Below are 16,265 nucleotides of genomic sequence, written 5' to 3'. Positions count from 1 at the left end.
ATAAGACCTTTTTAATATTTTAATCCCATTTTAATGTATTACGACAATCAGTGTATGATTATATTTAATGTATCATTTATAAATCTTTTTCCGAATAAAGATTAATTGAATTGATTGGGAATATATCACCAGGTGTGCATTTAATTGTATTGTAATTGCATGTCCTTCACCCAGTAATTGATATTGCCCTTGTTAAATAAGTGTCAGTAAAATGCTACCTGTAGTCAGTTGTAGTTTGTGATACTTTGAATGTACAGCTGAGATTCGTCTACCTGTAGAACTTTTGAAGTGTGAACCCTGGTTTATATGCCGCTACTAGGGCACAAATCGGGGGTACACGCGGGTACATGGCGTCCACCCACTATTTTTACAGGGTGTACGCCGTCCATCCTGCAAGAAGTAGGCCCCACTGAAATATGCTGGACGTGTACCGGTGTAATATTCAGACACCGGAACACATGCAACATTGTCTGCTTTAGTTTCCAGCAGCAACGTGCAAGCGGCGAGGGGCTTTAATATTTCAGACTCCAGCTGGGCCCATAAGGGGCCATCAGGCCTCCTTTTGTTCTACTATCCTGAATAGGAGCTATCTGAGCCTCACACCTAGATGCAAATGCAAAGGAAGGGAAACAAAGGCACACAGATTGTTGTCATCACTTCACAAATACTTGAGAGGCATTCTTTTCACGTTGTTCAATCCATGTATGTAAGATATATCCATACACTGTAAGAATGTCAGATGTGTTGGTCTGTTCCAGGCTTTACACAAATAACAATTTAAATACCACTATTTTGTTTTCTTTCTTTTATAGCACTACTCATCTCAATGCAGGGAGTCAGAGCGCATTACATCACACATACATAAAATACTTTGACAACAAATTCTATAAATGTGTAAATCAATATACAAAATATGTTACATAAGACAGTGAGGGATACGAGGTGTAGGAGTCACATACCCTTCATAGTTGGGTCTGTTGGCTCAGTGGACTAATGCATCCACTGCAGGTGCCTGTGTTTGACCTCATGGTCACAGGTCCAAATCCCGGCAGGTCCACTCAGCCCTTCATCCATTTGAGGTTGATAAAATGAGTACCATTGAGTTGGGTAACAATAAACATCTGTTATTCAGCGCCTTGAGACCCATGGATGATAAGTGCGCTTTACAAATACAAGTGTTATGTTATAGTTCACTGTGCTATATGAGAAGGATTACCATTTATTAACTACAAGTAACAAAAGGATCTCTGTGTTAAAAGCAGTAACTCACTTACCCATCTACATAAAATAAAAATCTTTCATCTGCATGTTAGATTATGTGCTTTGCAGGAGACACATCAGCCCTGTGTTGTGTTTGGTTTTCAGCTTATTCACTGCTGTCATCATTTGGAATGTGATCACTCATGATGACATATTGGAATGTTGGGTTCTGAGCTCTAGTCAGTGTGGAGCTTGGGACTGAGCTGGAAGGTTACAGCTCCTGGTGGGGTTTTACCTTGGAGTTACCTTATTCATACTATCCTAATATTGATCAGCAGAGTAACAAAGAACCTACTGCCATGAATCAAGCATTATTTTTCTTTCACCTTTTATTCAACGTCATGATTCCCAGTTTCATCTATGCGGCGTTGCGTTTGACATTTTTAACCTTTATTAGCATTAATGACCATGCATCAACCGCATTATCTTTAAATACGCGTTTGATATTTAAATTTTTATGTACTTATGGCGATTTCTACAATTTAAATGTTTTTACTTGCCTCTACGTATCGGCGGTTCAACCTTTGTTTTACCTTATTCATACTATCCTAATTTTGATCAATTACCAACTTCTACAAAATGTACTCCATAAATACCTATTCTTACAAAAACCTACGTGGACCTAATCATCATTTACATTACGACACCCTGCACACTCCTTTAATTTACTTCCTGTGAGGGCATGGGTTGTGATATCACTTGCTGTGATGTCATGCGCCATTATGTCATTTGAATACCGCCTAACTTGGTTAGTCGCCCCCCACTTCTTTATTTAGGACTTGTGCCCTGGCTGCTACGAAGTCTAGTCCCCTGATTTAAAAAACCCCACTTCGATTTGACCACTCCATTCAATTATTTTAGTACTTTCAAGTGTCACAAAATTGACTACGATAAATGAAGAAAAACAACTATTTCGAAATAAGGGTGACTTGGGCGTAAAGACAGCGACAGTAACAAACTGTTTTGAGTTTTACCCGCAATGTTTACGATTTAATTATATGAAAAGCAGCAGTTTACGACGCAAAGAGTAAAAAAAGTTAATATTACGCAGCAGCGCCCACTCCTTACACTTGGTTTAGCGGTGGGGGCGTAGAGGGTCGCAGGGGGTGCATGTGAGTCTCTCGACATACTCCAGGCGCACAGCATAGAAACGAAATAGAGCACTGGCTGGTTGTAGCCTGAGGCGGGGTTTATTTGGGAAAGGGAGGAGGAGGTGTTGCTGACCCGCTCCTGTCTGAGGTTGCCATTGGCAATGGTCCCGGTTTCCCGCGATTCCTCTGCAGGAACAGCCACTGCGCTGGACCAGCACACACCCGGCCAGCTAACCCCAACTCAGGGTGGACACGCGCGCCCAGCCCGGTCCCGAGCGCGCGCACATCGCTGCGCCGTGAGTACTCTCGGGAGAAGAGCTTGGGGCAGCGCGGCACGTGACCCAGACCCTGGGCTCGCGCTGCAGAGCGGCTGCTTGCTGCTTACTGACCGGCTACCGAGGAGCCAGCGCGTGGAAAGGTAACGACTCAAAAACTCTTCATTCCCGTATAACCGTCCGCAAATATGTGCTACTTGTAGTCCCTTCCGCCGCCCCCTACACAGACAAATGGCTTGAACGGAATGGCCCCACTTGCTCCTGTTATCTGGTTCGCTCCATTTAACCTGCTGGCGGGGTCGGCGGCTGAGAAGACACTCTCGCGGGACACTTGTAGAGTGTTCCGTGCGGGAAGGCGGAGAGAGCTGTGTCGATGATGAGACCTTCCTACATAACGAGATCCGTCCCGGCACCTGACAGAAACCCCGGCCTGTGAAGCGCTCCGAGGTGATGTGCGACACCTCAGCGCCTTGCGTGGGAGGGCAGTGGTGTCATCACTTTCCCCTCTGCCCCCCCCCCCCCTCCGGCCTGGTCAGCCGGTGATAGCATACACGGACCTGTGATAGAAATTCATTTTGTATTTTGAGAAGTTAAGTCGTGATGCACAAACTTAATGAAGGGAAAGTAAGGTCACCCAGAGAATACTGCGTATACCTTTAGTCAATGAAAAGTTACTTTATGGGATCGGGCAACAGATAGGCCTACGAGGACAGACAACCAAAGAAAATACAGATATTAATTTGAACGTCCCGCAGTTTTGCCACTTCATAATAACGTTGTTATGGTATTTTATGTTTTGATGTCACTGGCACGCAACAATTCATTTTGCTTCCATCTGTTTTTTTTTCAAAATAATGACACTTGTTTTTTTCTGTGCTCTAAACGCAATATACAGCAGTTTACAAATATTTAGGATTTGTATAGCGGAAGACATGCCACTCGGATTGGCCGCAAAGTAACGTTTACTTTTTAACACTGCATCATTTATATTTACAAAGAATCGCAGTACTTATTTTACAACACGAATCTTTGTTTTTATACATAATTGTGTTCTTCCTGCATGTAAATTGGCACTGCTTGTCAACAGATCACCATATTAAATCTCCAGTTACAAGGAAAGTTGATCCTGAAACATTCATTCAGTCCAGTGACTCGTGTACACAACTGTGTTATTACATACAGACCCTCAAATTGGTTTTGCAAACCTGGTATCTGACTTTGGGGCACCCACAGACAAAAGATCAGAGAAGTCATAGATGTGAAATTACAGTGAGTCTTGAAAGGTTGCTCTAGGGTTTCAGACCTATATTTTCAATACATTCACACTTCACCTACCTGCTTGTTGGGCCTGCGACTCCAAGACACATATCTACTTCAGCTTGGAATCTGCGGTTGGGCTTATTTATATTTTTTAGGTTTGAATTGGTCCAAGGAAATACATTGTAGTTTCCCTAGAAGTGCCCCATCAGTGGCCATACTGAGTGAGTCAGTAGTGAGGACTGCTTTAACTCTGTGGAAATTAAAATGAGTCAGAAATCTAGGATTTTGCAGTGAAAACGGAGCTCTTCTGTCCCGGTTGTTGAAATGTCAGTCATCTACAGTGTGTCCATATGGTACTGGGCCAATAATGGATTAGAATGTACTTTCTTTTTGTAAAAATGTGTGATTTGTTTTAAAAAAAAAAAAAAAAAAAAAATATATATATATATATATATATATATATATATATATATATTTTTAAGTTGAAATAGAAATTTTCACTTGCTAAAATAGACGCCTATTTGTCATCTGTTTCCATGAAAGTTAACATCTTGAAAGATTATCAAAATAAGTAATTTTGAAAAGTTTTGAGGGTACGCCACTGCATTGCCTCGTTTGTTTACATGTTGTACAGAAAAGTATGTACAAAAAAGAACATTTTTAGAATATTCTCATTTCTATACCCCCGAATTCCCTTGAAATAAAATGCTTTCTGTGTATTTGAAATGCAGCGATGAAGGTTGTTCGGTTTAAAAATAATAAACCTTAGCTTAGCTTTGAAATGTATTGAACAAAGTTAGCACATAGAGACCTTCGTTGAGAGTTGGTTGCAAAGTCCCTGATTGTATGCAGTAGTTTTTTGCTTCTGGTTTCCACTTGGCATCTATACAGGGTGTGTCAAGATATATTTTATGGACACTTTCCTCCTCATCCTCAATGAAGGTAATTCTGAAGGCAAAACAATGTGGTAACTAATATCTAGCTAAAAAACTGTCACAGAGACGCTTGCCGAACCTTATTCGCATTTTCATGCCACAAAATCTGTAACTGGTTGTAATAAATAACCTAATGGCAGGCACAAATCATTTTATACTGGGCACTTTTTTGCACACAACGCCACAGCGGCATTTGGATTGAGGCAGTGAATTGGTGTTTTTTTGTTATGAAACTATAGGGCATGATCCACATACCATGACCTGACTTTCATAACAAGGTGATTTTATAGCAGTGGAAAAGTGTGCTGTCAGATTGGTAGCACACCAAACCAACATACATAAGTCATGCTGATTTGCAAACCTGTTATAAGCAAACTTTATGTAATTTTTTTAAGCTTCGTGAATTTTTCCAAGATGTTTCCACGTGCTTTTTTTTGCATTTTTTTTTTTTGTACCCACAGAAAAAGATTTACAAAACTTGCCAGTACAAATTTTGTAACATTAGCAAATGCTGCAAGCAAATGTCTTCCACACAATGTAGCTGATTGATCTGTCACTCTTTCCCTGGTGTCATTGCCATTAAATCTAAGGGATAGCACTTGGATTACATCACCTACATTTTGATCCAGAAGACATATAATTTAGATTTAGCCATCTATTTTGAAAACTTGAGGCATGCTCATGAACAATGATTACTAATGAACACACACATCATTCTTCTAAAACTAGCAGAAGCTTGAGTAATCTGGGGCCGTACATTATCAAATCAAAAATGATACACAATTCAGCCAACTTCAATCTGGGTTATTCTGATACTCGTTTCACTATTTATAGCTGGAGAACAATAAGTCCAGAAATGAGTACCACAAAGGCTGCTGTTTTTAAATGCGATATCGATGCTCTTTGTTTGCTTCTCAGTGTGAAACAGGAGTCAATTCTTATCTTTTTCAATGTCTGTTTCTGATTTTCCCCTAGGAAAAGTAGCAATTTGCAAAGATGCAGTACTCTGTCTTCATGTATTTTACATGTGTGCACTATACGAAATATGTAAAGTGCGTTTAGTATGACATATCATTAGGCATCCATTGTTTGAATCTGTTTATTGTGTTTTCCAATTTACAATGCAGAAGTAATGTAAGCAACAAGTCTATCGGCATGTTGGTAAGGGCATAATGCCATTTGTATACTAGTAGGTGCATCCATGGATGCAACTTACCAGTGAGATAACTGGACGAAATTGTTGACAATTGTAACAGGTTCATTTTGCAAAAAGTAATAAGTAAACAGTAATATCAAAAACAAAACCGTGAAAAAACATGCAACTGCAGACCCCACCTGATTCCCCCATTTAGCGCAGGAAACAGAAGTGCACTTGTTCAGGGGCAAGATGGCGGCTGAGTGAGGAGGGAGGTGTTCAGCCGGTTGTGCTCTCCCGGAGTAAAAGACGGAAAATTCTCTAAATTACGACGATACTTTAATGCCTCTAAACTAAGGATGCAACACGCTTCTGAGAGCCCTTGCTAAGACAAAGCAACTCATGTACAAGGAGTGTAGTGACAGAACGGATAACTTACGCGGCTGGGTTTCGGCACTGGCCCGATACACGGAGCAGCTGCTTTCTCGGTTGGAACGCATCGAGAGGCTCTGTGCCTCCCGTCTGCCGATCACGGCTTCAATCTGTCCCTCAAACATGGGGCCAAAGGTGGTTCCGCGGGGGAAAGGTGCAGCGGATCGACCAGGGCAACCGGCAATTACTTCGGAGAATGACGCTCCTGGTCGTGGACGCCGACAGAAGCACAGCGCTCTCCCGGAGACCTCCGCAGACAGGAAGGGGAAGGGCGGGTGCCCTCAGCCCCAGCCACATCGGTCCTCAGTATCGGTAATCGACCTGCTGAGAGGGCAGGCTGCGCCGGCTGCGCCGGCTGCCTGCAACAGGGATAGCAATGCGTGTGGCAATCGCAACGCTAGTGGAGACGGCAGAGATGATGGGGAAGAAGGTGGAGCTGGGGCTTTCGAACCACCAAGTAAGGAGCGGTGCAAAGAGCTGCCTGGAGGGAAAGAGGGGGGGAAGGAGCCCATACTAAGCATGGCTGGCCCGGGTGGCAAAGGCGAACCTTTGGACTTACAGCTTAATGCTGCTACAGTTAAACAGAGTGCTTGTCCAGCCCAGGACCAGGGCCAGGAGAGTCCGTTGGTTTCATTGGAGGGTGGGGGGAATATACCCCCCGTTCAGATATCTGTGCCACTGCCAAGTCAGAGTGAGGCTTTGTTGGGGGAAAATAAGAGTACTCCTGTTCAGATGAAAGATCATGCCCCTAGAAAAAAGGGCGGTTTCAGGGGCCACCGAACTCCACGCCAGGATTGCGATAGGGATCTTGATTCAGAGGCAAATGACTTTTATTCTCTCTCTGATGTAACGTGGTCTGATGGTGCCTCTGATTCAGGCGGAGATACCCTGTCTAGCGATGAGCCACAATCACAGTCTAAAGCTAAATTACTTTCTGCTTCTGAATCTGTGACAACGGTACGTTCTCTGAATCTCTGTCCAACGAGTCTTGAAGGCCAGAAACAGGCGAATCTGAATTGGGACTATACACTCGGAGATCAATTGATGGGCAGTATTAACCCCAACTTAATTACTGGCTCAGAAGCTGGGCTTAATGCAGCTCCTTCTACATTAGAGTCGATTATGCAATGTGTTGCAGCACATCGAGAGGAGTCCCGGGCGGAAAGTAAGAGGTCACAGAATGCCTATCGTAAACTCCAAGGGGCTATCAGGAAGGTCGCTAAGACCTGTAAGGATATTAATGACCGCATGACTGACATTGAGACTCGGACAGATGTGTTGGAATTAGAGGTTGCTGGTTCCAAAGGCCAAGTAGATGCTCATGAGGCACGATTAATGGATATTCAGTGGAAACTTGAGGAGGGGGAAAATTTTCAGCGGCGGAACAATCTGAGATTTTTGGGTATTCCAGAGGGGAAGGAAGGGTCTGACTCTCGTTCTTACATTGTTCAATTGTTGCAGACCTCTTTGCCAGATTTGGTTGGCTGGGACTGGGATAAGGAGGTACAAAGGGCGCACAGAGTCCCCTTTTCTATTCGTCCACCTCTCCGTCCTAATGCTAAACCAAGGGCGCTATTGGTATATTTTGGGAATTTTTTGTTGAGGCAAAGCGTTTTTGAAAGAGCTAGACCAGATGCCCAAGTAAAAGCTGAGGGTTTTTCTTTTTTTGTTAGACCCGACTTTTGCCATGTCACCGTGGAACGCCGGTGGCGTCTGCGTCAGATGATTAAACCCTTCCAAGAGAAAGGAGCTCAGGCTTTTCTTTTAAATCCTGCTCGTTTAAAAGTAATCGAAGGATACCACAAGCTTTTTTACATCCGAGATTAAGGCAAAGGAGTTTTTGGATTCAGGAGGGAAAGTTTAACCCGGGGTGTAATTAGCTTAATATCAGATTTTGGGTGATTCCCCCGCTATTCTTTTTTTCAGATGATTGAGAGAGTGTTAGAAAGTCTTAGGAAGTTAAGTTAAGGTATGTTTATTTTCGGGAGAGCACAGCATTCATCCTCTACAGACCTGGTTGGTCTGTTGCCTTCATTTGCAGGGTGGGTGGCTTGGGTGGGGTGGGTGGGTTGGGTGAGTAGTCGAGGGTTAGGGAGTGGGGTGGGGAGGGTAAGGGGGGGAGTTAAAAAAATTTCAGGGAAATTTGGTAAAGAGTATAGGTTGATTGATACTGTATTATTGAGATGTTTTAAGTCACTGCACTGGAATAAAAGTTATTATGATGGGTAGGTTGAGAATTTGTTCCTTGAATATAGGGGGGTTGAACGATGCTGGTAAACGGTACAGGTCTGCCGAAGCTATCCGCTCATGGGGGGTAGATGTTATCTGTCAACAGGAAACACATATACCTTTTCAAAAAAGAGGGTTAAATAGTATCCCTGGGTTTAAACAGGTGGTCTGCTCGCGTCAAACTACCACTACAAGAGGGGTAGCTATACACACTACCACTCGCATGCCAGAGACGGAGCGAACTTTAGCAGATAGGTGGGGGAGATGGGCTATTGCTCTATTACCGTGTAGGGTAACTCTATGTACAATTTATGGCTCCAACTTTGATGATTCGGATTTGTGGGGTGAGTTGGAGCTTGAGCTGGCAGCCTGGCCTTCCCCGCTTATAGTTTGTGGGGATTTTTTTTTTTTTTTTTTTTTTTTTTTTTAAAAACCTTTATTTCGATAGATGCACAATACACAGCGTCTGCCTACAACCCCCTCGGGGCCGGCCGCTATGACATTGGAGAACATAGAACAATAATGTCAGGATAAGAAAAGGTTTAATTTTATGGTTTTGTCGAGTACAACGTAGTGTACTTCGAAAAGAGTCGAAGCTAATCACTGACCAGGAGAGACATCACCGTTCACGGAGCACCCAGAAGGAAGCGTTATATAGGAAGGCATTGGTAAGGAGACAGGTGGCCACCATCCAGGGACGAAAAGCATACACTATACCACAGAATGATAAAACACAATAAGCTCCTTACTAACACTGAACCCCGACCCCGAAGAAACAAAAAAACATAAAAGAAAAGGAAACCAAAGAGGAAGGGAGAAAGAAAGAGAGAGAGGGCCATAGAGACGAAGAAAACATAGAACACATCCCATCCCCCCACCCTGCATACCAGCGGAAGGCCATGGCCCACCCCCCCCCAATAGGCATGCCTGTCGCCCCAAATGAACCCCAAGTAGGAAAGAGAGTCCGGAGAGTGGGAAATAACCTCCCAGTCTCCGACTCCCAGAGAAGGCAGGAGGAGGAAATGTTACATACTCCCGGTCACCACAGCCCATTAAGCATCCCCCACCCTGAAAATCATCAGCACAACTGAAGAAGCAAGCAAAGCGGCAGGTGGGGAGACTCCATTTCAAATGTGCGAGCAAAGCAGATAATTAGCAGCCTCATCCTAGTCCCCGCCCGCCAATACGTACAGCAAACTAAAGAAAATCGCCCAGCCCCGGCCCGATCCTGAGCGGCCCCACAGATCCACCCCCGCGGTAAACAGTAGCAATTTACACACATGCGGCACAACCGATACATAAGCAAATATTCTAGTCCGGGTCATGCCAGGCGGTCAAGCAGGATCATCAAGGGAGGCAACATCAACCCTGGCCTGAACGCGGAGACCCCACCAAACATGGCCGCCGCTGGGAGTGTACCTCAGGCAGAACAAAGGAGCAAGATGGCCGCTCACGGCAAAGAAGACGCAGAGGGAGAAGAAGCGAGAGTTCCCAGTCATAGACCATCACCACATCGATAGTGACAAACACAGTTTTCCCCACCGAACGGCACACACTCCGGCGATGTTGAGGCAGACACGGCAACACCCGCAGAGGCAGAGTCTCAGCTTGTAAAGTGGAAGGGAGCTTTGTATCTGCAACTTGATCATTAGACAAACCCTCGACACTGTAACCAGGGAGAGGACGATCCATAGTATCCCCCTGTCGCCAATTTGTATCCGCCTCGAAGGGAATGAGAGGCATTGGGGGGTCAGACAACCGCAGTAGTTCCCTGGATGGCATAGCAGCATCGATCTTCCACTCCAGTTCTCGAGTGCGTTGGCACCATGTCGCCCGCAAGTCCCCCAGGGCTAGAAGGATATCACCATAGGTCAGGTCTGCTCCCTGCTGCAGCATGCCGACTGTATGTAAAGGCGCCACCGGGACACCCTCCAGCTCGACAGCAGGCAGTGAAGCCTGCGTCAGGGACATGGCGGCCTCCGCCTCTCCGGCGAAGCAGACCGGCACCGACACCATTTCCGCCGCCAGCCCACCTCGGAGGGGTGAGGGCGACTCCATAGGACGGAGGAACAATAGTGAGGGCAAGAGGAGTTACTGCTCGCTATACGGGGCTCACACGATGGGAGAGCCCTCGGCTGTGTTGCAATGCGGGTGGTGGGCGCTCTCAAACGGTCACCGCTCTGACCGCTGGTAGGAGGACAAAGGAAGATTCGCCAGCCCGGACCCAATCGTACAGGAATTCTCTCCGTCGCGAAGAAGGCTCCGCCGGGCCGCCCACTCCACGTCCGGTCACATTTCCCCCGGCGCCGGTCCAGCCCCAGGTCGTCTCACCGTACGTGATAAGCGGTGTCCGGCGGTGGTGTCGGGCCAGAATGCGTGGGCAAAGTCCAAAGTCGGCAAACTCTATGAATCCTCGACCAAAAAAGCCGGCGGGAACATCGGAGGAATGCGGAAAGTATCAGCGCCTTCGTGGTTACATTTGCTCGCGCCGTAGGCAGGATTAAAGATCAGGATGTCATGTAAACAGCAGACGGGCTGCGGAGCCGGGAGCTCAGACGTCCTGTCCGTCCGCCATCTTGGCTCCTCTGACCGTTTGTGGGGATTTTAATATCCATTTAGGTACTTCGGATATATCTTTGGGGGGGTATGATGGTAGGAAGCCTCGGGTATATAAGGCTCTTAAAGCTTTTGCTGGGAGCCATGGATTAGTTGATGTGTGGACCCGTAAGGTAGTAGGAGATGCCGGTTATACTTATTTTTCTTGCCCCCACCAGAAATATGTTAGATTAGATTATTTTTATATTTCTACCTCCCTTATAGACCATGCCAATATACGGAAAATCCCAAAGATTCTGTCAGATCATAACCCGCTGATTTTAGAAGTGGAGCTTTCGGCATTTCTTAATCGTCCTAGTAAATGGTCCTTTGATAGGAAACTTCTTGTAACCGAAGGATTTGTAGATCATCTCAGGAGTTCAACTAAGCAGTTTTTTTACATAAATCGGTATAGTGCGTGAAGGGAAACTGTTTGGGATACGTTCAAGGCATATTTAAGGGGGGAAATTATAAGTTTTGCTGGACATCTTAGGAAAGAGCATAGGGTGACTGTACAGAAACTTATGGCTGACCTCTCTATGAATGAGGAACTACATCTTAGATCAATTGTTAATAAACATAAGGATGCTGCGAGGCTAGCTGAACTAGAAGTGATAAAGGTTAAAGCTAAATTAAACGGAATATACAATAGTAGGAATGCTAAAATATATCAAACACGATCCAGGGAGAACTACGAATATGGGGAAAAGACCGGAAGGCACCTTGCATTAAAATTAAAACAGCGGACGGCGGCTAACAATATCCTGGAGGTTAAACGGGGTGACGGGAGTAGTGTAACAGATCCCCAGGACATTCTTCAAGTTTTTGCTGATTTTTATGGAGATATTTATAAATCTCAGACTGATCCACAATCTGCCACAGGTCAGGGTTTAATTACCCCTTCTCCCACTCTTACCCCTGAAATTTTACAGGAACTGGAAAAAGATTTTACACAAGCGGAGGTTGACGAGGCTTTACAGTGTATGGCATCTGGTAAAGCTGCTGGTCCTGATGCAATTCCTATAGAATTGTATAAGGTTTTGTACTCCGAGCTATCACACATACTTCTGGACTTATTTTTAGCAGTACAATATCATGGTACTACACCTCATTCTTGGAAAGACACTAATTTAATTGTTTTTTTGAAAAAAGGGAAACCATCTGTTAATCCAGCCTCATATAGACCTATTTCTTTGATTAACACCGACGAGAAATTATACTCTAAAATTATAGCCAACAGGCTTTCAATAATAATTGCTTCTTTGGTTAGCCCATGGCAGCATGGCTTTATTCCCGCGCGTGGAACAACGGATCATGTGCGTCGGGTGATCTCCTTATTTGATATTACCGAACAGTTGGGGGGTCAAATGTCTCTGATTTTACTAGACGCACAGAAAGCCTTCGATCAGGTTGAGTGGGCTTTTCTTTGGCAGATTTTAAATTCTAATGGCTTTGGTCCTCGTATTCAGACTGCCATAAAGGCAATGTACGTACAACCATATACAAAAATACAAATGATGGGGATGGAATCTGGGAGAATTAAGATCTCACGTGGCACCAGACAGGGATGTCCATGTTCCCCGATTCTTTTTGCTTTGTACATAGATCCTCTAATAAGATCCATGCTTAACGATCAGGCTATTAAACCTATAGTGGTTAGGGGATTTAGTACAAAAATCTTAGCGTATGCGGATGACATCGCTATAATCACTCCTGACCCCCTGACTGCGTTGGTCCGTATTGAGGCTCTTGCATTAGAATTTGGCCGTCAATCTGGATACAGGTTGAATACTGCGAAAACTAAGATTGTTTGCTCTGATAATACCCCGCTTAACGATGATAGGAGATCCTTTGAGGCTACCTATCTAGGGATTAATATAAGTGCGGGCGTCTCTACTATCTGGGATATTAATCTCCCACAGTTGTTAACTAAGATTAGCACTGACTTAAAGCGCATAGATAAATTATATATTTCCATTATAGGACGTGCTAATATCATTAAAATGACTATGTTTCCCAAATTTTTTTATTTTTTTAGATGCATTCCAATTGAGCCCCCTAAAGAGTTTTTTCAAAAAATTGACGGGTTATTTTCTCAGTTTGTATGGGGGTACAAAAAGATTAGAAGATCTATAAAGTTGATGACTTTGCCACAAGACCGTGGCGGATTAGCTATCCCTCATATGAAATTTTATTTTTGGGCTGTAATGCTACAGCAAATGGTTAGTTTATTTCGACCAAAATTTGGACCAGGTACAATCTCTGCACAGTATAACACGGACTCCCCTCCATCTGTCTATGAATTAGCATTAGGAGACTATGCACCAGGCGTTTTATTAAGGCAGTTAGATGGCAGCTATTATAAGAGAACGCGGTTCAAAATAGTCAGAACTGCCTGGAGTGTTTGGAGCAAAATAAGTAAATTTCTGGGGATCCCCAAGATACATAAATATCATGTTATCTGGCGCTCGTCTATTTTTCCACCTTTATTTTATGATAATTTAGGAAAAACCTGGGAACTGACTGGTATAAATCTAATCGGAGACTTATTCGTGAGATCCGAGCTAAAATCCTTTCAAGAGCTTCAAAGCCAATTTGGGGTGGAAACTAAGACTTTTTTTAAATATCTACAATTTAGGGAGATTATTAAAACCGCAAAGTTTCAATTAACTGGATTCGACGATATACCAATGCTTGATTGGCTTGGGCATAGGCAGCCTCGAATAAAGGATTTATATTTAATTTTGCTGAATGCTAATCATGATGATATCGTCAGTTCCGAAAGTGCCTGGGCAGGCTTACTAGGGGACCCAGATGTGGATATTTGTAGGTCTCTTTATCTGTCAAAAAAAATATTTCTTGCAGCTAACCTTAAAGCCCAACATTTCAAAACTTTGTTTAGGTTATACTATACCCCGGCTAAACTTTTCAGTTGGGGGAAAAGGGAAACTGATTGTTGCCCCAGATGTGATTGCGGCCCGGCAGATATAATACATATGTTTAGTGGATGTAATAAACTTGTTAATGTGAAGGTAAAGATAGAGAATTTTCTTAATCAGGTTACTGGTGGTTCGGCACGACTAACATCAACTCTGATCATTTTAGGGATTGATGATAGTCTAGGTCTAGATTCTTCCCAAATTTATTTTTATTTTATGGCCTCGGCCATTTTTCGTTTAACCATTGCAACTCATTGGAAGGATCCTGAACCACCCTCCTTTCAGGAATGGTTTTCAAGACTTCATCATGTCTTTAATTTAGAGAAGGCACTTTATAAGTGTAAAGGAAATAGAGCCAAAAGAAGAGGTCTTCGGATATGGGGCCCAATCTGGGAAACTGAAGAGATCTAGAGATGTTTTTTTTCTGTATCGCTTAACCGTTATTTTGAAGTGTATAGCTGGCTTTGTAATATGCTACTTGCAGTGATTAATTGGTTTTTTTCCATTGTTTGTATGACCGTCTCTTTTTGTTTCCCCATATCACAGTGTAACTATGTTTCTCTTGATTTCCCTGTTTAAACCAATAAAAATATATTAAAAAAAAAAAAAAAAAAGGAAACAGAAGTGCACATGACACCACCAGAATTTGCACACAATGGAGCCAAATGGAAGATGTTACTTTGCTCAACAGTGTTACAAGGTGGATAGGCAGTAATGATAAAAATTTTGCCTGTGGTTCCCTATGAGGAGTCAACGCTGCTGTCAATCTCATGTGGGGAGATGGATTGAAGCTCTAATAAGATGGTGCCCCAGTAAACACCAATAAGGTATTTCCTTAAGCAAAAATTGTCCTCACTATGTAGAGCAACGCTTTTCGACTGTGCCCAAACAAGCATCAAGCTCATCCAGGCTGCCAGTGGTGGAGGTTCAGTCAGGAGACTTCCATCTTCGAGTAATAAGTCGTTTGGCTTCAAGAAATCCTAAGTGTCAGGAGCGGTAGGTAACTCTGTGCTTCTTGTGCCAGCGATTTAGACTCCAGAGAAATATTTCCAATTTGTATAGATCCGGTTTATCCCAGGGACATCCAGATCTAATACTGAGCCAGTAGCTATAAGAGTTTTAGCAGGCCCATAGCATATGGAGTAGGTCTGCATCCAATTGAATACAACAAGGGCAAGTGGCTTCCGCTGGATGGTAATAATGATTCATATTCGCAGGGGTGAGAGAGGCTTAACATAAAGTTGAATGAACCTAAAGCGGGCATTACGTGGCACATGTCTTGGACTTTCCAACAGGGAGTCTCATTCCCTATCTGTACAGGGGCATGTTAGATTCGTTTTCCAGCGCTGTCGTAAGGTTGTGAGCTGTGGGTCAGGTTGGGTGTGTAGCAAGTCAGCGAACCACTGCATGAGGTGTATGCCCATCACGTATAGATTCTGGACAGTGAGATGCCAGAGGTTAATTGGTCATATATCTCCACTGATGCCCTAAGGAGGAAATCCGTGAATTGTAGAATAGGTTTTGACCAGGGGGCGGCCATCCTCCCTCATCAATGTCTCGTACGGGACTAGGACACCGTTCCTATACAGATCACCTAGTGTGTGTAGGCCAGCTTCCTGCCACAAAACCAACTGCAGTTATGCTGAATCCGCCGTTTTTGGGCAAACCGAGTAGTGCCAACCCTGGTGCAAAAGGGAATGTGAGCATGGTAAGGTGTAGTCATCTTTAATAGCAAGGATCGGCCACTCCCATCAGCAAAAAGTTAGGTGGTTGTATTTGGGTGCAAGGATTGAACAGATGAAAGGTAGTGGGGAAATCCCAGGTGGGCAGAGTTGTGGCTGTGTCAGACCGGTGCAAGCCCACCTGCTCCCTAGTGACTCATTGGAGTTGAGAGGCAAGATAATACTGCTCGAAGTGCGGCACAGCAAGTCCGCCCTGATCTGTGGGTATGCAAAGCTTCGCTAGGGCCACTGTGCCCCTTGACTTGCGCTAAATGAATTCCTCACCTGCTTGTGAAAGGAGCAAAATAACGCAGCTGGGATGTAAAGAGGGATATTAATGAAATAATACAAAAGGCTGCCAAAACCAAAACTTTTATGTGTGCCACCTGTCCC

The 16,265-nt window shown here is 44.1% G+C and overlaps 2 long non-coding RNA genes across 2 annotated transcripts in view; one reads left to right on the top strand and one right to left on the bottom strand.

Annotated features, from left to right (window-relative positions):
- Window positions 1-2,459, bottom strand: part of LOC146867453 (uncharacterized) — a 44,830-nt gene extending 42,371 nt beyond the window's left edge. Inside the window, exons 1-2 of the long non-coding RNA XR_014961600.1 lie at window positions 2,329-2,459; window positions 960-1,064 (exon numbers count right to left, since the gene is read on the bottom strand). This is a non-coding gene — a long non-coding RNA (uncharacterized LOC146867453). The remainder of the gene's footprint in view (window positions 1-959; window positions 1,065-2,328) is intronic.
- A 180-nt stretch (window positions 2,460-2,639) lies between these two features.
- The window catches only part of LOC146867451 (uncharacterized), a 50,708-nt gene continuing 37,082 nt past the window's right edge, over window positions 2,640-16,265 (top strand). Inside the window, exon 1 of the long non-coding RNA XR_014961599.1 lies at window positions 2,640-2,769. This is a non-coding gene — a long non-coding RNA (uncharacterized LOC146867451). The remainder of the gene's footprint in view (window positions 2,770-16,265) is intronic.

The sequence above is a fragment of the Triturus cristatus genome, chromosome 1_2, assembly GCF_964204655.1.
Source record: "Triturus cristatus chromosome 1_2, aTriCri1.1, whole genome shotgun sequence".
Lineage (NCBI taxonomy): Eukaryota > Metazoa > Chordata > Amphibia > Caudata > Salamandridae > Triturus > Triturus cristatus.
The sequence above is the reverse complement of the archived record's forward strand: the minus strand, read 5'-3'. Positions and strand labels throughout refer to the sequence as shown.